Source organism: Parus major, chromosome Z, assembly GCF_001522545.3.
Source record: "Parus major isolate Abel chromosome Z, Parus_major1.1, whole genome shotgun sequence".
NCBI classification, from domain to species: domain Eukaryota; kingdom Metazoa; phylum Chordata; class Aves; order Passeriformes; family Paridae; genus Parus; species Parus major.
The window spans coordinates 52,572,289-52,591,166 of record NC_031799.1 but is presented as its reverse complement, the minus strand read 5'-3'; the positions used below and the strand labels follow the sequence as shown (position 1 = coordinate 52,591,166).

The window sequence follows — 18,878 nt, the reverse complement described above, 5'->3', positions numbered from 1 at the left end:
AGCACTAAAACATCTGACAAACTTTACTATCTTGTTTCAGATGATGGGGTCTGTGCCATCCTAACCAGCTGTTCAAAGTACTATTGGTGTCCCCTAAATTTTGAACAACAGAGAAAGGTCACATCTGACAGCATGGCATCTACTGTTTATTAAGGTGCAGTAAGGTAAACAACACTTCCACCACCTGTGGCAGCTGGCCAAGAAATTTGACACATTTCAAGAAGCAAAATGTTACAGTGACCCTAAAGTTTTTCAATATTTTAAGGCTAATAGTATTGCTTGCATAAAAAGTATTGTAATGTCATCATAAATCATATCTACTGAATGCCAAAAAAAAAAGGATAATCACATGTTTAAGCAATGTGAAATGATTTTTATGCTGAAAGATGATCCCCTCAATCACATTCTTAGTGGTTTGTTCATTCTAATATGAGAATGAGTGATGGCTTATATGGCAATTCCAGCTTTCAGTCGAGGGTGATCAGCACTCCTGAAATTTTGTTTTTAATAGAACTGATCTTGTTTCTTCTTCAGATTTTGGGAAAGTGCCTGATTTCTTCTGCATTTACATGATCAGAACTTCTAGGCATGAGGAATCCATGTGACAGTAAAATCCAGCCCCGCTTTTTTTAAAAAAAACTTGGTTTGCTCATTTCACAAAGTGTAATTTGTTCTGCATAATTTATTCTCTTTCTTTAACAATAATGTATCAGAGCCAAAAATGTTGTAATGCCTGGGAGCATCTGTGGCAAGAGCTACTCCATGGAAGACGCTGAAGATCGAACTTTCACCATTGCTCTGAAGGTTCAAATTCAGGATATTTCACAGCCATCTGAAGTAGGAAGTGTGAGCTACAGGTGACCATGCACAGTTAGCATAGCTGCAAATAAGTTTATACAGATTAACAAAGCATGAGCTTTATTTTCTGTCTGGACACATTTAAGAAGTTCTCAGCCTTCCTATGGACCCAGGATGAATACTTTATGTCATCCTTTATGGAGTATGTATCTTCAGTATCAAACTCAACACTCCTGATACTTGTTACCACATAACTAGAGCCAGACTTGAAAGAAGTACTTGCTTCTCTCCCTAATAAGAAAAAAACATCAACAAGCCTAACCAAGTCAACAAAAACACAAAGCAAACAAACAGGCAACCCAAACAAACAAGCAGAAGCCAAACCCACCATCAGACTGTGTTCCACTGTTTCTGCCCTCAAGAGACTTTGTTCATTCCTCTGTAGCTGTGAGTGGATATACAGTTTAAAAATTGTCACAGTAGCAACTGAACATAGATCTGTATTTGTGTCGACAAGACTATCTTAATTGGCCAATACAGTGCAATACAGAAAGGCAATGTGGAGAAGATTTCAAATTTACAAGGGTCACATTTGACCAAGCATTTCAATGTCATCAAAAAACCATGAAATTGAAAATTCAGCTTCATGGTTTTGAGTGAAGTGTCATTTTGTGGTGGTCACTGTATGAGCAGATCAAGTCCTTTCACCACAAGTTATACATCTATTTAAAAAGTTTTATGCAGGGAAGCATGCTTGAAATACTACCATTATTACTAATGATCTATGATCTATATATAGCTAGAAGGGTTTTTTAACCCATGCTTTAATTAAAATATATTCCTTGGTGTTTCAGACTGACAGGCCACCTCTGTCCTGCAGACAACAAAACCATGCAAAAATTTGTAAATTCCGTTCTCATCTGATGGGCCAGCTGTGAGCTGTTTACCAGGGCCTTGCTGACTGCCTCTGTAGATCTGTGTACTATTGGGATGGTTTGGATCTGCAGAGCAAAAGCTGGGTAGGAGTAACAGCTCTCACCAATGGAGAAAGAATAGCCACTGGAGCAAACCATATTTCTTTGGGTACTTCTGCTTGTGGAGGACAACACAGTAGTCCCTAAACGGTGTGGGTAAAATAGGATAAAGATGAATTCGTGAGCAGAGTCACAGTGCTAAAGATTCCCTCCACAGAGCTGAGTGTGCTCAAAGAAGCCAGCCAGACCTGCAGCCCTGTTTGAAGGTAGGAAACATGGGAAAAGCACCTCCTCCTCGTCAGGGAGGGACAGGAAGCATTTCGAGGAAACATGAAGAGATCCACAGAACACTATGGAACAGAACAAAGAAGTACACACAGCTGATATGAAAGCCACTAACCAGAATATGAGCAGAAGATGACAATTAAGGAGGCTGCATTTTTATAAGTTTGTTGGTTTGGTTTTTTTTTTTAGCTGGTGAATACTATCAGTTGGGTTTGAAGTTTTGGCAGGCAGTCTATAGAACTGATGAACCAAGTCTTGCAACTGAGATTATATGGCAAGGAAACATCACATTTTCATCAGTCTGCTTAGCAAGAAAAAAATCCATTGGAACAATGCACTCTGGAATGAAGTTTTGAAAGAGAATTGTTGCAGTTTTAATAAAAAAAGGATGAGTGTATCCATGAAACTTTGTTCCAGAAACCATTTAACTTCTTCTTTTGTGAAGTTTAATGTTTTCTGATTATTACTGTACTTAAAAACAACTTGTAGAGGTATCAGCTTTTCTCCAAATATGCCAACATTTTCAGGCTTGCGTCCCACCTGACTGCATGGAAGTGGTTAGTAGATTGATATTGCTTAACATGATGAATGGTGTAATTTTAAAAATCGTTGGCTCTTTTTATTATATATTTTACAACCTTTTAGATGCCCATTATTTTTTCTGAGAGCTTCACTGAATTTAACCAGGAATGTAGTACTTGTCCCCTGAGTGCTTGTCATACTGAAATTTATCAGCTCTCTAGGAGGAATATCAAGTAAAACTTGAAAAATTGATGTATTGGGATACTGTAAACTTTTTCTCACCCATGGAGATGGACCAAGGGATTTGGATCAAGGACCCATGTGTCTCTTCCCATTTCATCTGTTTTGGCTGCAAGGAGGGCTCTTGGATGGTATGCAAGCCTAAGATTGAAACAGCCAAGTACAGGAAATGCTTCACAAAGCTTTCTTCAGCCCTAGAGATGCAGAGGGAGCTGAAAGGGAAATAAGCAGAACCGTAGTGCATCTGGCTTCCTTTCCTGTTAGGATAGGAGGAGAGCAGAAGAGAAAGCCATGGCTGTTCCTGCTGGAAATAACCTCTTCATCTGCAGTAGTCTGGTGGCAGCCAGTCCAGCTGCCCAGAAGAGTGGGGCATGCCCAGTCTTTGTCAGGCCTTTTGAAGCCTCTCTCCTGGGGCACATTGTGCACACCAGCCACTGATGGGCATTCAGTCCAGGATACAGAAGAGAGAGGTCCAGGACATCACAACTGATCCAAAGTTAACTCCCTGGAAATGCACATGCTTTGGGGACTTGGTACTGACAGCTTTGCTTCTTTAGGGTTACCATATCTGTAAATGTCAGCTTAATCTTTCTTAGCCCGTTTTCCTAAGAAATTGCTTAATTTTTCTGTGGTGGGAGTTAGCTTTGAAGAGAGCCCTATCATTGCACATCTACAGCAAGCCCTGCTGGCTCATCATCATCAAAAAAACAACAAAAAAGTATATATATTTCACATTTCAAAATACTGTTTTAAATCTGTCCTCTAAGATTATAAACTGTTTGCCACATTTTGAGATGTGTCAGATTTTCAAAAATTACTAAGAAATTACTACAGTTATTCCTCCACACTCTTCTTCCCATTAAATTCTTCACTAAACCAGTCAGACCTGAAGATTACTGGTGGGAATTCCCATGCTGACAGAGACTTAAACACCCAAGACTCCAACAGATATAAAGCTGACACATCATTTTTATCCCCAGATTCCAGGTATCATATTTTGAAAGATAGACTTCTTGAAGAAGTTCACAAAACACTCCCTTCTTTATTGGTCCGACAAACCTGTGCTTCACTGCAGAACGTGGCTATGTGTCAACTTGTGATCAAATTGGCCAGAGCTCTGTATATCCCTACAGACCCTAGACAGCCTGTTTTCCAGGGCCTCTTTCTGGCAGGCCTTTGGAGGAAATGTACTAAGGTTTGAGCCTGATTTATAAACAGAATAAAGCAGGTCTCCAGTTTAACCCCTTAGTATGTTCTTCTGGAATCTCAGAGTACCTGCTTAGAATTCTTGCTGTGGTGGACCTTGCAATCCCACTGCAGCTCTTAATTTATTCTTGCTAGGTTTGCTCTGACAAACCCTAAATCTTGCCTTATCTTATCTCCAAATGCTCTGATCCAATGAGACAATTAAAATAAAATCCCTTCTGAAGCCTGTGTGATTGGCTGGAAAGGAGTTACAATATTTTTGGCAAATCTTTACACTTGGTGACACATGACCTGTCTCAAGAAAACATGCATCATGGAAGAGGCTCAAAATAAATAAATTACAAAATATAACTCATAAATCATTTGTATGGATGTACCTGAGGAGGAAATGCACCCTGAGCTCTTGTAGAAATCAGTTTTCTACAAAGAATGTGTCATAAAATAAGATGCAGAATAGGACGTCCCTACTCACAATACAATATGAATACATTTTTCACTTTAAATTAATGTGTGTAAAATAATAATTTTGCTAACTACTAGACACTGTCTTTGGTACAGAAAAGGTCACAACAGAATAAAGGATATGGGTGAGCCTTTGGGTATTTCTTTATATTAAACAAACAAACAAAAAAACCCCCAAGGAAATAACCCAAAACAAAACCCCCAAGAAGCAAACAAAGAAGAACCCTAATACAACACTTCAGTGCTTTTGTCTGTGTTGGAAAAGCTAGAGCTACAAAAGCAGGATTTTCTTTCAGGGCTAATGATATAGTAGATGCCATTGAGAACAACTCAGTAATAATAATAAAGTTGGGAAGTATTTCTGATCTTTGTTTTAGTATGGTTGTGTGGGACTGCAGGCTGACTCATGCCAGCAACTCCTAAGTGTACTGTGGTGTTTTTTGAGATGATATGGGAAAAGTCTTAGGAGAGCACAGTCAGGATGCACCTCTGAGGAAGATGGCAGTAGTGACATGAAGATCAGTGAGAAGAAGACTCCAAGCTGATGGCAAGGTGAGGAGAAATGGTAGGAAGACACAGGACCTAGAAGGCATCAGGCTACACCACTGGTTCATTCAGGGGATAATTTCTGAATCATGGACCCAAACTGCAGGAATGCTAGCTTTATTATAAAGCCAAGATGAGGAAATTGTACCAGTATGATCAATCTAAACCATATCAAATCTCTATGAGGGATGTGTCACAAAAAGGAGAATCCCACTCTTTGTGTTTGGTACAAGGGTGACAGAAACAGTCTCTGTGCCAAAAAAAAACCCAACCCACAACTGAGAATGATTGAAAACTAAGACAAGTTAAACCTGAGAATGTTTGGGTGCATGCAACATATGTTATTAGTTTGTTCTGGAAACAGAAAGAATAACATTGATAAAATACAGAATTGGGCTGCTAGCCACATTCTTCAGTGAAATTAGCAAATCTAGTAGTGAGGTAAGGGAAGAGGGGAGCCTAGCAGGCAGATAAACCAAAACAAATACCATGGAAAAGGCAAGGACATCCTGGAAAAGTATTCAAAGCTTCAGGCCATGAGATGCTCAGTGCTAACACTGCAAAAGAGCATGGTTTTGTAGTGCTAGCCACTCAAGAAGGGCCCTAAGATTCTTCCCTTCCCACCACCTAGAAAGCCTTTGAGATGATCTGCTGCGGTGACTGGATCTCACATGCCAGAATTATTTGTTAAAGGGTTAGCTAGTGACTTCTGGTAAATTGATAATACACTCGGTAACTTGGAGAGAAAAACTCTTGATGTCTTTCTGGTGAACTTTAGTCCTTAATACTCTTACCTCACAGTGGTTCCAAACTGGTTTCATTCACATCTTGAAGGAACTCTTTGGCTCACTGTAATTCCTATACTGCCCTGGTATCATACTGACTTGGAGTCATCTTAAATACCAGCACATCACTAAATCTCATTCACAGCCATCATGCACCACCCTTGTCCTCACATCAGTCCACCTGGTTCTGGAGGGACCACTGCACACATCACAGATCACAGGACATGCACACATTTTCACTTCCTGTCCCTTGCATTACGAATGGATCTTAAATTTCTTCCACAGAGGGGTCACATCTGACAGGAATGAAGGATGTATGATCCCAGCTACTATTTTAATCAGATTTTAAAATGGAACCCCACAAGATCCATGCCCCACCCCCTGAAGTTGACACTTCAGGAGAGATAAACCTCAAAGCCCATGAAAATGTCCAACGTAACTATACCAGGATTATCATGGGCTCATATATAAAAGAGAAGTTTTAAATAACTTTGTTCTGGGAACTCATGGGAAGCTATTGGAAGATTGTCAAGCAAGTTCAGCTTTTATTACCAAACCCACACCCATTTCATGCACATTTCAAATGATGTCCAGGATGAATAGTCTATTCTTTGTAATGTTTCCTTTTCTGAAGTAACAAACTCTCCTGGTTTTGATTACTCTCCTCAAGCACCTCCTCAATCCGTTGACTCATTTAATATTCCCTTGGTCCCTCATTGCATGACTTCTTCCCTCACCATGTGCACAAAATAATGTATGTGCCAATAAAATGTGAACTCTGAAGTGTTCCTTTCTGTAACAGAACAAAGTGTTCTCTTTCCCCTTCAGTTGACTACTGTTCCATACTCTGCTTCAGCTGATGGCACCTTAGAGGTTATAAACAGATACTTCACAGGAAAGGTTTTTCCTGCTGTGGCTGATAGACAAAGATGAAGCTCAGGATAGAGAGTACACATCAGCAGCAACTACTCATCTCAAGGTAGTTTATAACTACCCTGAACCAAGGTAGTTTATAAATACCCTGAGGGTATTCTTCCATAAATTAAGACAAAATGCAGAAGAAAGAACAACAAGGAAAGTGAAAGTACTAAAACACAGAATGATTTTGGAAGGAATTGTGAAAGCCAAGAAAATAATTCCAGGGTTGTCAAAAAATGACACCAGCACTGGACTTCTACTGCAGCAAATTTTTGGAAACCACTCTTCAGAGTAACATTACACATCTTTTGCTGATTCCCCTTTCTGAACCTTGGTCGGATCAGAGATAACACATTTCAAAGTAAAAATGACACACAACACGTAATTGGGATACCCCTATATCACACAGATTACATTAAAACATATTCAGCAAAGATTTCCCCCAAGTATTGTGCAGGTGAAGGCTGAGACACTTCACCTGTGCTGAACAAAGAGATATCTGTGACCAGTTTCTTAAAGCTGGATACAAACAAGAATACATTAGAACCCAAACCTTTACAATAATCTGTCCAATTTAATTTCAAAATACATGGAAATCTCCAATGTTGACCCCTATCATCCTGACTGCATTTAGACTTAGGAAGCACAAAGGGAAAATGCAGATCTCATCTCAACATCTTTCTGCAATTCTCTGGATCATAATCCCTGGCCAATGCTGTCATAGGAATAAAAAAGAGAGTGGGTGGCTCCTAGTCCAGAAATTATATAGACAGCAATGCAATTAATTTGGTATCATATGGGTACAGAGTATTTAACCACTACTTCTCTGGGCCAGGAAGACATTGTTAAGTGTAAAAAGCAATACAGAGCACAGTGGACAATCCACCTTACAAAGAAAGAGCACTGCCCCTTCCATTACCTCTTCAGTAGCTGCTTCTCCTGGTACAAGTCTTCTTTTCCCTTGGTAATTAACTTTCCCTTAAATAATTATGTTTGAATGGTAATGCACACCAAGTTACTGTCACCATAATGGCTGCTCACGCCATTCTCAGTCTCTTTATTTCCCTCTGATCACATTCTGTATATTATGGGGTTAATCCCCTTGCTAGAGAATCTTCTACAACAAGAAGTAGTTTTTCAAAAGAATATTAGGGGAAATATCCCAAACAAACTTTTTGAACCAAAGGCAGCTATTCAGGACTCCACCTCAAAATCAGAACTACTGCATACAGTCACTTTCTGTGGATTTTATGTGTCAAACTGACAATATTTTCTAAGAAAATATTTCAAAGTTTAGTTAACACAGTTATATTTATAAAAAGTGCAAGTGAGCCAAAGCCCTGGCAGTATGCCACTTTTGTTACATTGCTTAATCATTCTTTTCCTTCTTTCACATAATAGACACTTCAGTTGCATAAACATACTTTATTGTATCATAAAATGGCAGTCAGGAATTGCTTCAAAAATCTTAATGATTCCTTGCTGTGGGTATGTAGCAGAAATAATGAAGCTTGGAGTGTATCCCAAGAATTATCTCAGTACTCTTCCCAAACTCATTGTGTCAACCCTAAAACAAAGTGATGTGATCATAGTAGGCAAGAGCTAAAGACTTTACCATGGGGAATGGTAACTTCATTTTAATATCATGACTGTCCTCATAAAGCTGCAAACAAGCTCTTTTGCCTAACAACTGTGTTTATTGATATCTCTGTTGCCATGCTGTATCTCTAAGTACCATCAGAGAGGGTCAGTTCAGGAAGGTTCCCCACTACCCCAGAAGCTCAGGGCTCAATGAGACAATGAACCACTGTATAGGGAAGATAGGGCCAAGCTGAAAGTTCTCTTAGGAGAGACATCTTTCACTTCTGCATCCATTAGTTTTCCTTGCCTGAGCTCTCATTAGAGTGGTGCTTATATATCCAGTACTGTAGAGGAACTCACAATTTTTATCATCCACATTGTGAAATACTACTTACCAGCAGTCTGAAGAAAATGGGTCACAGACACCAAAAGGAGCCTATTGCCTCATGTACCACCTAACCTGCCAGGTATGAATGCCTCACATGCAGAAATCTGAGGGCACTGCTCATGACCAGTGTAGTGGTTTGCCACACCAACACTTGCCATTGCCATGACTGCTGTGCCAAAAAAGGGCTTTCCTGAATTTGCAGAAGGGGAAAGAGGTCATGTGGTGGGAACTAAGTGACAGATTTGGAACTGGAAAGAAGTGTGATGTGAAGGCGCGTAGAAGTATGAATGTTAAAGGTAAAAGGAAGGTGTCCATCTGTCTCTAACATATATATTGCCAGCTAAAGGAGCATATATTTCTCATAATGCCTGTTTAAAAGTTTGGCATCATGCTGCTCTGAGTATATCCACATTATTACTTTTCTGCTATCTGACACTGAACTAGGTCTCAGGATACCTTCACAAAATGCCACAACTTACGCACATGGTTTTCTCAAAAGAAAACACTGAATGTGAACATACACAGTTGGTTAGGACAGTTAGAGATTCTTTTATTCTATATTGTAAATTCTGTCAGCAAAGTTCTTTCATTTGCAATTATGAAAAAAGATGCATACAAGCTGCACAACAACATTTCTGAAATTTTTAAATTAAAAGCAAGAATTCCAGGAATGGTCCAAATAATCAGAGAACTGGAACAATAGTGTTCCAAAAGGAGGGGTGGAAAAAAAGAGGGGAAATTCTGAATGATTGATCCTTTATTTGCATTACATGATTTAATGTCTGTAGAAAGACTGTTGCCTCAAAACCAAAAAATAAATTATTAGAGGTCGAATGTTACAACTTTTACACTGAATGCTTCATGCAAACATACTTCTCTCTAATTAACCGAGGAAGTTTTTGTGGTTGTTTCCAAAAGAATCTAACCTCTTCTATGTAAAATTGATTGCCACAGCAAAATGACTGCAGTATCAGAAAATGGGTAGAGCTAAGTAAGCATCTTACCACAGAGAAAGTCCCTCTAATAGCCCCAGGAATCAGATCTTGACCATAAAATTCACTGGAACCATCTGGTGAAATGAAGAAAAGCTGTGCAAGTGCACAGCTTGCTGAGGTCCACAAAAACAGGTAAGCACCAAATAATCAGTAACAGAGACTGTAACTACCAAAATAATACTAGGGGTTTGCCTCCAGCATGCTGATATCACAGTTTTTTTCCTTCTCCTCTGAGTTTTTTTTTTATTCTGTTGTTTCTTTACTTAACTCTTCAAAAGCCTGCCACAACTGAGGTGGCATGCTCAAGGCTGCATCCTTTGCTTTACTCTTGCCCACTGCAGACAGAAGTTCACAGGTACAGGTATTAGCTAGAATACCTACCCAGGCAAATAATGCTACATGGCAGAGGTAGAATATGTGTGTTTCTTGAGCAAAACACAGGAAACACTAATTTTGGTGAGAAATATTAAAGTGATACTTCTGACTTAACATAGAGCAAAACACTTCAGAAGTTAAAAAAAAAATTATAAAAAAATTCAAGACTATAATTTCCAAGTTGTTTAAATTTTGAAATGTGTTTTAAATTGTTCACGTCTTAATTCTATATAGTCATATTATCATTTTTAAAATGAATTAAAATGTGAAATATGAAATAATACTATGAAATGGTGAACAATTGAATAATGACTACCACTTCTTACCCTCTGTAATTAATTTACTGAATAAAGTTTAATATACTTATTTGTAAAATATCTACAGTACTTCTAATAAAATAATTTTTAACAGATATATAATAAAATGATAATTAATGAAACTTAAATGAAATGAAACTTAAACTATATCTAAACCAATACAACTATTTTAAAAAGGCACAAACAAACTACAAAGCTCTGAATTTGAAGTGAAGCATTTAGAATTCAGCAAAGACCCTTCAACTAAAGTGAAAAGAAGAATAGATAGAAATGCTGGAACTTTTTCACCAGTTGGATTTTTTGCTGCAGCCAGCTCTGTGCTTTCTGGGCATGTGATATATGCACATACACAGAATGTCTCTGTGAGAGTTCTGGTATGTCAGGAAACCTTCAGCTCTGTGGAAGGTGCAATTTCATCTTACACGTCTCTAGTGACAGCACTGGTTTTAAAACTTCCTGTCCTTCTTCAGTCTTGACTGTTTATTCCTGCCTTCATGCAGCTGTTCACCCCCTCCTGTGCTGAGCCAATGTTATGGTCTGTGAGAGCAAAGAAAAAGAATATAAACCATCCCCCAGCACCCAGCCCCCCAGCCCCAACCCCTTGAAGAAGAACTAGAGTGGAAAAAGAGAAGCAATGATGAAATGATAATTTCCTCCTTTCCATCCATATTTAGTGAATTATTTGCATCTCTAACTTCCATGTAAAGATTGTCAATGCCTGTGCAGTATCATTTTCTGAGTGATAATCTAGCATGAAACTCTTCCCAGTTAAAATCTAGATCTTCAAGGGCTGGCAAGGACCAAACTGTGGGTTAGCATAACAAAACTGTTTCTTATAATGATTACTGGGATAAAGCCAAATTACTGTAAGTGATATGACTTTGCCTTCTAAACTTTGTGTTTAGACTGCTGAATTAATGAACTAATAACTTGCATGGGGCCTACACCCTCCTCTTGTCAGCACTGGCTGAAGAAGGCACTCATCTTGTTATAGTATAAAAACAAAGAAAGCACTTTGGGAGGAGCAAATGGGAATCATCTTTTTCTGAGCCACATCAATATTACAATTTCTTCTGAGCCCAGGAAAATAACGAGAAAATACTATTCTCCACCTCTGAGGTTTTTGACTAGAAAGTGCAGAAGGAATCCCACATAATTTATTGATTCTTAACTCTTACAGAGCCTCCAATGAGTACTTCGTGTCAAAGAGGTTTACAAAGTCCTAAGATTTCTAAGGCAAAGGTAATAAACATAGAACTGAGTTCTCCTCAGACTCTTTCTCAAACGAAGAAATGTGACATAATGGTGTAATGGTATGTGTAATGGATGGGTCCTTAATTTTCAGTTCAAGTCACTGTAAGATAAAAAACTTTATCCAATGCAGACATAAGAGAGAATAGAAAATGTAAACCATCTGCATGTGAAAAAAAGGAAAAGGATTTATGGAATGGTTGGGAAGGCTTCTGCACAATGTACAGTCCATAGCAAGCTTTTGTTTCTGACTGAGAACAGGATACACTGAAAAAGCCACAGACTCCTTGCCAGTACACGGTAAGAAAAACAGAGTAGCTGGCAGAGGCACAATGCTGACTTTACCACATGTTTAGAGACACTTGATCCAAAAAAAAAAATTCATTTTAGCATTTTACCACTTTAGCATTTATCATGTTAGAATGTTTAACAGAGAAACCTTTACCCTAATGTTTGTTCCCTTTAAATAAACTGGCTGCATGCCCAAACTTCTCAGAAATATTATACAGTATATACTGCCTAGGAGCATCCAAAAAGACCTGTCATTTGACTCTACATATTAAATGGTTGTTGCTTACAATGGACAGCACAGGGTAGATAAAGATTTAGAAGACATCTGAAAACTGGTCCAGTAAAATGCCTGATGTACTCATCAGGTTAATTCAGCTGTAATACCAGGAAAGACATGAGATCTCTTTGGGTTCAGCGATCCTGCGGTTAATTTATCTGAGTTAGAAAGTGAGAGTAAGACCACGATCTCGACTATGCAGACAGGGAATCTTGGGAATAGAGAGCTTTGGGGAGAAAGCACAGACCAAGATTTACATTCTGTTGTCATTATTCAGTAACCAACAAAGCCAAACCCATCAAAACACAGCTAAGTTACACAGCTGTAGGGCACAGCCAGTTTCACTGGCCAGCAACCCTTTTATATGCTCAGAGGTCAGGGAAAGGCAGAGATACTGCTTGAGGATGTATTGGCATGCTCCAGGTCCTATAAAAAACTGAGAAGCAGCACAAGGTTGTCTTGAATTACACTTTCACACTTTCTACACTGCATCTGTCTCTGCAACTCATCTCAGGAGCCCCTTTTCACTTCTCCTTTGTCTTGGGGCTTATCTTAGCCTTGCACTTTTCAAGGATTGCTAAGGCTGAGTCCTCCCAAGACAGGAGAAGAGAGGCAGGAGACTGGCACAAGCAGTCAACACAGAGTCTCAGTTTGATGAGCAATCTGCAATCCATCATGCATGAATGACGGGACCTAGCAGGACACTTTATAAAGGAGTGATGTCATGTGTGATAAAATTTATCCAGCTCTGAAGAACTTTTTGTGACTTTCTGAGACAGAGCCCTTCTCCTGGCAGGTAAGGCCTGGTAATAATGAGTAGGAACAATAACTAAAGGCTACAAAATATTCTGAAAAATAATGACTAGAAGCAACAGCTAGAGGCTACTAGAACTGCAAACTACTACAGGCTTTTAAAAAGGCACAATAGACATACACAATACACAATGGATGATTCATTAATTTGTTAAAGACAAATGGACTTTTTGTATTCCATACTAGAAGACAGAGAATAAAACAGAGGAGTTGAAGAATAGAAAAAAAAAAATCAGAAGTTTTCACCTGCACAAAGTAGTAAACTTTGCTGTAGGCATTCAGAGAGTGAATCAAGCATCTCAGCTGAAACAGATAGATGCTTAATTCTCTTTACAATAAATAGGTAGATTGGTACATAATTCTTCAGAATTTTTAATATTTTTGAAAACAAAGGTATGCCTATTAAGTAACTTTGTCATCCAAAAAAGTAAGCAACTGAATCAGAAACATATTTTATTTGTAACAATTGTACCAGTTATTGTAAAAGTTATTCTGTGAGCTGCAAGAAAAGCACATATAATTTTGGATCTTTCAAGTTAGTTATTTTTATGGTTCCATTACATGGCATTTACTTGTATGTACTTTCAGATCCAGTTAAAACAGACACTTTCCAAAGCATACAGTCTTGGTTCTTGAGACTTTAATATAATTGCCCTAGGCACATGAAGAAAGTTATCCCAATGTGATCAAGATGAAAAGACCTCTGGAGAGAAACTAAATTACGGCACTTACAGTGATACGGATTACATAAGATGTAACAAGTCAAGGTTTAAGTCTGAGTAAGAAATATTGAAAAGGACTTAAAATAAACCACTGCCTTATGTGAGGACACATAGTGAAATAAAAATTACATATAACGGAAGGAAATAAATTCATAAAAGAAGCTGGATTAGTATTTGCGTAAGGGTTAAGGCACACTTAGGTGTGTTCATAATATATGCAATGTGCTTATAACATGGTAAACACTATGTATTAGAATATTTTTAAAAACTGTACCTGTGTTTATTTGTTAGAACACAGTTCACATGGCTGGGTGAAGGGAACAAATATAACTTTTCAAACCCTAAACACATTTATCCAATTCTAAATAATACGTCTTTTGGAAAGTCAGATAGATCTGGTTGCTCTATTAAACAGAGCAAAAGCTTAAAGAAGAGAACCTGTAGAGCTCAACTTTTGTTCTTTATACATCACATCATTAAGACTAAGGAAATAAGAGCAGACACTGCATCCATTTACTAACTTATAGATGAACCCTCCAGCTCTACAACATGAGAGGGTAGCCGGGTGGTATTCATGCTAAACTTCATATCCACTGAATTACCCAATTGTATTAGACTACTAATTGTTTATTTATATATCTGAGTTTCCTTACTACAATCATTATGTGTCATCCAGATGTCCCAAATAGCTAAAGCCATGCCTACCAATGCTAAATAGCAGATACACTAAAATTATCAGTGTATCTAAGAAAGCTTTTTCAGCTTCTTCTCACCTTTGAATCCGTTGATCCATTTCAGTCTGTGTGATAAAACCAGACATCTCAAAGACATTTATCTATCCAGGTTCTGTATCTACACAGAAAGAAAATTAAATCCAGTATTCTTGCTGGGAGAACTGCTCTACACCATTCCCTTTGACATGGTGGCATGTGGCAGGCCATCCATCCCATGTGCTTTTGGCTGTCCCCTGGGGACCTGGCATTGCCTGGCTCATTAACGTGTTCTCAACTGTAGCCAGTGTTTGTCCCTTCAGGGTGAACACAGAGGGTGGGAAAAGAGACAAGAATATAGAGGCAAGGGGCGAACTGGAAGCACTGCAAGCACAGAAAGATCTCAAGTTACTGAGATGCACATCTCCTGGGAAACTGGAAGGGAAACTGGCTTGGTGTTGGGTATCAGGGTGCATGGTTTTGGAGGAAATCAGGCTTCACTAGTCCTTCTGCTCATGGAATAGCTTGTCTTTCCTGCTGGTTTACTTACCATGTCTCAGCAAGCACACAGAACATTGCTATTTTAATAGCAATTTCAGATCTTTCAGGAACTGCATTCTCTATTTCCTGAGATTAAATTGTCATGGGATATTGCTGCTTGAAAGTAATGCTTGACTAAAGCTGGCTGGATAAGAATGGGTGATATTCCAGTTCCAGGAAACAATACATGTGTCCTGCTGTGTGGAAAGTAGGAGCAAAATACATTTTAAAAATCCAAATAAGGAAGGTTTCAGCTGAAAAAGGTCCCTACATGGCAACATGTAGCAGCCTTCCCACTCCTAAAAAACCCAGAGATATTATTCTCCCTTTTGCAGACAATAACTTATTTCTATTTAATAGGAAAACTGAGAATATCATGCACTTGGTCTGCATTCCTTTTTCAACTGGAATAATTTGTTTTAGATTTAATCCTATTAATTTAGGGCTAGAAATATTAGTACACCTTTAACCTTCTCAAAATATAATGTGCTATTCATATGACACTCCTACTAATCTGTTTTGTTTGCCTTTGCAACTGTCAGTTGGCTTGACAAGGGACCAAACCCCAGGTTAGGATGCTTAGTGAACCCTAAAAGCCCCAGGCCAGTAGGAGCTTCAGAGTATGCAGAACCTTCAGGAGTCACCTGTCCTGGTGACATATATGTTGCCACCTTTCCACTGAGTGGTTAACAAGGTTAACTGGACGTCGTTATGTGCTCAGGAAGATACATCCATGCAGACACTGACTGTTGTGCTTTTTTTTAACACTTAATCCTTGTTTCTTTTCTCAGCACCCCCTGGTGATTCCATGCATTCCATGATCCCATCCTTTCCATGTCTTGCGTTGCTTGGGTGGATAGACTCTCAGAAGCCTAGCTCTCTAAATCCACTGGAGAAGAAGCTGGGCCATGAAATCCAGGTGGCAGAAAGACACTCCAATCCCCTTTTACTAAATCTTGTTTGACTATTTCTTTCTGACATCATGAAGGCAATCCAAATAAGCAGGCAGATGAAGAGCTGCAATTCCTTATCTTAAGACAGAGCCTATATCATTAGTTCATTCATCTACAGCTGGGCAGATTACAGGCAGGGATTTTTATCTGTGTAAAGAAAGAACTTTAATTCAAATTGCTTCTAAGAACTTTTCTGTTTGCAAACAAATTTCTAACTAGAAAAAAGAACACCATAAGCAGAGATCCAAAGTTATTTCATGAACCTTGGTTTAGGACAGTAGTAGTTAGGTGTTTTAAACATGGTCTAGTGGACCTTCTTTGCAAACACAGCCATATTGTGAATCATTTAGGAATGTTAGGATTTTGTGGTTTGATATGGTATGTGGTTTCAAAATGATGCTGAGCTTGTCATTGAGGTTGACCCTGGAGAAACAGACTTGTTTAGATCACTCTCTGCCAGTCCTTGCTAATTTTTGCACTCTTTAGAGGAGTTTGTGCAAACTGTAATATCAAAGAGGCTTCCAGAATTACAGAGGTCCCAAAAGAATACAAAAGAGTACAAAAATGCATGGAGCAACACTGGCAAATTTGATCACAGGGTTCAGCCCCTCATCTTACTTTCAGGACATTTTATGAAACTTGCTTAAACCTTTAGTCCCATTAAAAAATACTCAGTTAAATAAAGCTGCCCTGTCTTCAAAGCAAGATCTAGCTTCAGTTTCCATTGTTCTGGTCACAGTTCTATGCACAGAGGTATAAGGGCGTCAAGGAAGCCGGTTTGATCAGTACTGCTTGGTCTCAGAAATGCAAATATTGGTTTCTTTCCCAGTGTGCAGCTATACACACTGATTGTTTCCACTAATTCTGAGTGCAGTCCCAAACAAAAAGTTCAACTCTGTTAAAACTAGCGTGACTTTTTTTGAAAAACACATTCTCTATGGTAAGAGTTCTGGATTTCCTGATCCTGCTTCCTGGTGCTTAAGACTAAGGAAAAAAATACCTCCAGATGCTATAAGCCTGGCTTCTAACCTCTCCCTACAACCTTCATAACTTAAATTAAATGGGAGGGAAATAAAGAATTATATAAAGATAAAATGTTTCTTATAAACAAATAATGGCATCTATAAACACAGTCATATTTCTCCTATATAACATTAAGTGCCACTTAAAACAAAGAATTTTCTCTACCTTCTGAAAGTATTAGGTTTTTGTTATTGCACCATACAGTAAACTAAAATGTCCATCTTCTATTACTTTGAGATGTCACATATTGAGGGAAAAAAAATCATCTTTTATAGTGGTTTTGATATAAAGTAGATGAATGTGTTGGATATTGCATGTTTTCAGACAGAAAAAAACTAAGTAAATAAGGTCAAATTTTTTGTGGTTGAACTCATGAAGTAAATACAGAACATATTTTGTTTGTTTGGGTCTTGAGGGAACAAGCTGTTTTTATGCAGTCATATTAAAATAAAACAAGCACTGTAATGTATTGCATTTCAAAATCACATATTTATATAATAGGGAATGTACTCACATCCAACATGATCAGTCTCAATTACAGAAACTGGAAACAATTCTGAAAAGTGAAAACTTGTACAAACACACCTTTGTTTTCTATCAGCTGACATACAAAGGAGGAAAAGAAACTGCACTATAGGCCTGAAGTAAACCTCCATATCATTAGGATTCAATTGTGAAAAGCTGTTTACCATACAGAACTTTCTTAAGCAAGTCTGATTCCATGTGGCTACCTTTGAAACATCTTGTCTTGCTAAACTCCACTAACCTCCTCACAATCTAGGTCTTCATGGTGCTTCATTTTACCTGAATTCCCACATTTGTGTTTCACTAGGGAAATGTCTGATAAAAATAAATACCAGAATTCATCTTTAGTGAACAGGACTTGACAGGTATTTTTCAGGTTTAACTAGTAAGGAAGATGGTGTCTTAAGACAGTTTAGAAGAGGTTAGGAGTGCCTAGAAACTTCACCCACTTTGAAAATTATTCCTGTGCCATTTAGGGAGAAACCCAAGATTTTTCAATATTTCCTGCAAAGAAATTGGAAGTGAGAAGTTCAGAGTAGATAATGACATTTTGTTAATTTGGAACTACTGTTGTACTTCTGGGCTTTAGCCCAAATTCCTGTCAGCTCAGATTCACTCGTCAACTGCTATAGTCACAACCAAACACCTTATACAAAACTCTAATTTTGCAAAATTCGTTATCTCTGAATTGATGCCCCTCTCCCCAGATAAAAAAGCTGTTCTGTATTGATTTACAAGTGATTGCATTTGGGAATTGCTATGTGGTAGAGAATTGTAACATTTCTAAATAAACAATGATGCTGAGCACAAAAATGTTAGCCTCTGTTTGTGATCCACTGAAACACAAGATGGATCTCAATATTCCTAGAGGAGGAATAAGTTTAGCTGATTAGTTTTAGGGATACAAATAAACATGGTGTGTTTCTAATTAATCCAGTGAGTCATAATAGAGTAATTTGTGCCCAAAGTTCTACAACCTCTTCAAAAAACAGTGTGCTTATCCTTCATTTCCTCAAGCACAGCCTCCTTCTTAGCAGCACTAATTAATCATCACAGCTGAAACAGTTTAGGTCACAATCCTCAATCTCCTTTAAGTGAGGATGTTTATGTTGTCACTACAAAGCTCTACAATAGGAAGTAACACTGCCTTGTTGTTACAAGTGGTATGACTGCTTGAGTGTGGCAGAGCTCAACGAGTGTTCTACTACACCAACAGATCTGAAAACATCCCAGTCACACCTGCTCAGACCACCTCAAACTCAAAAACATTTGAAGATCTACTTTTCAAAATTATTCTCATACTCAAAGGGGCAGTTAAGAACATATTCAAGCACAACCCAAACTTCAAACACAAAATCCAGGAATATAAGTATCTCAGTCC

At 38.3% G+C, this 18,878-nt stretch overlaps 1 long non-coding RNA gene across 1 annotated transcript; it reads right to left on the bottom strand.

The window, feature by feature from the left end:
- Positions 1-664: 664 nt before the first annotated feature.
- LOC117243705 lies at positions 665-10,931 on the bottom strand. Its single transcript, XR_004495525.1, has 2 exons — positions 1,187-10,931; positions 665-880 (listed from the first exon to the last, which is right to left on the bottom strand). It is a non-coding gene; the product is annotated as an uncharacterized LOC117243705 (long non-coding RNA).
- Positions 10,932-18,878: the final 7,947 nt, after the last annotated feature.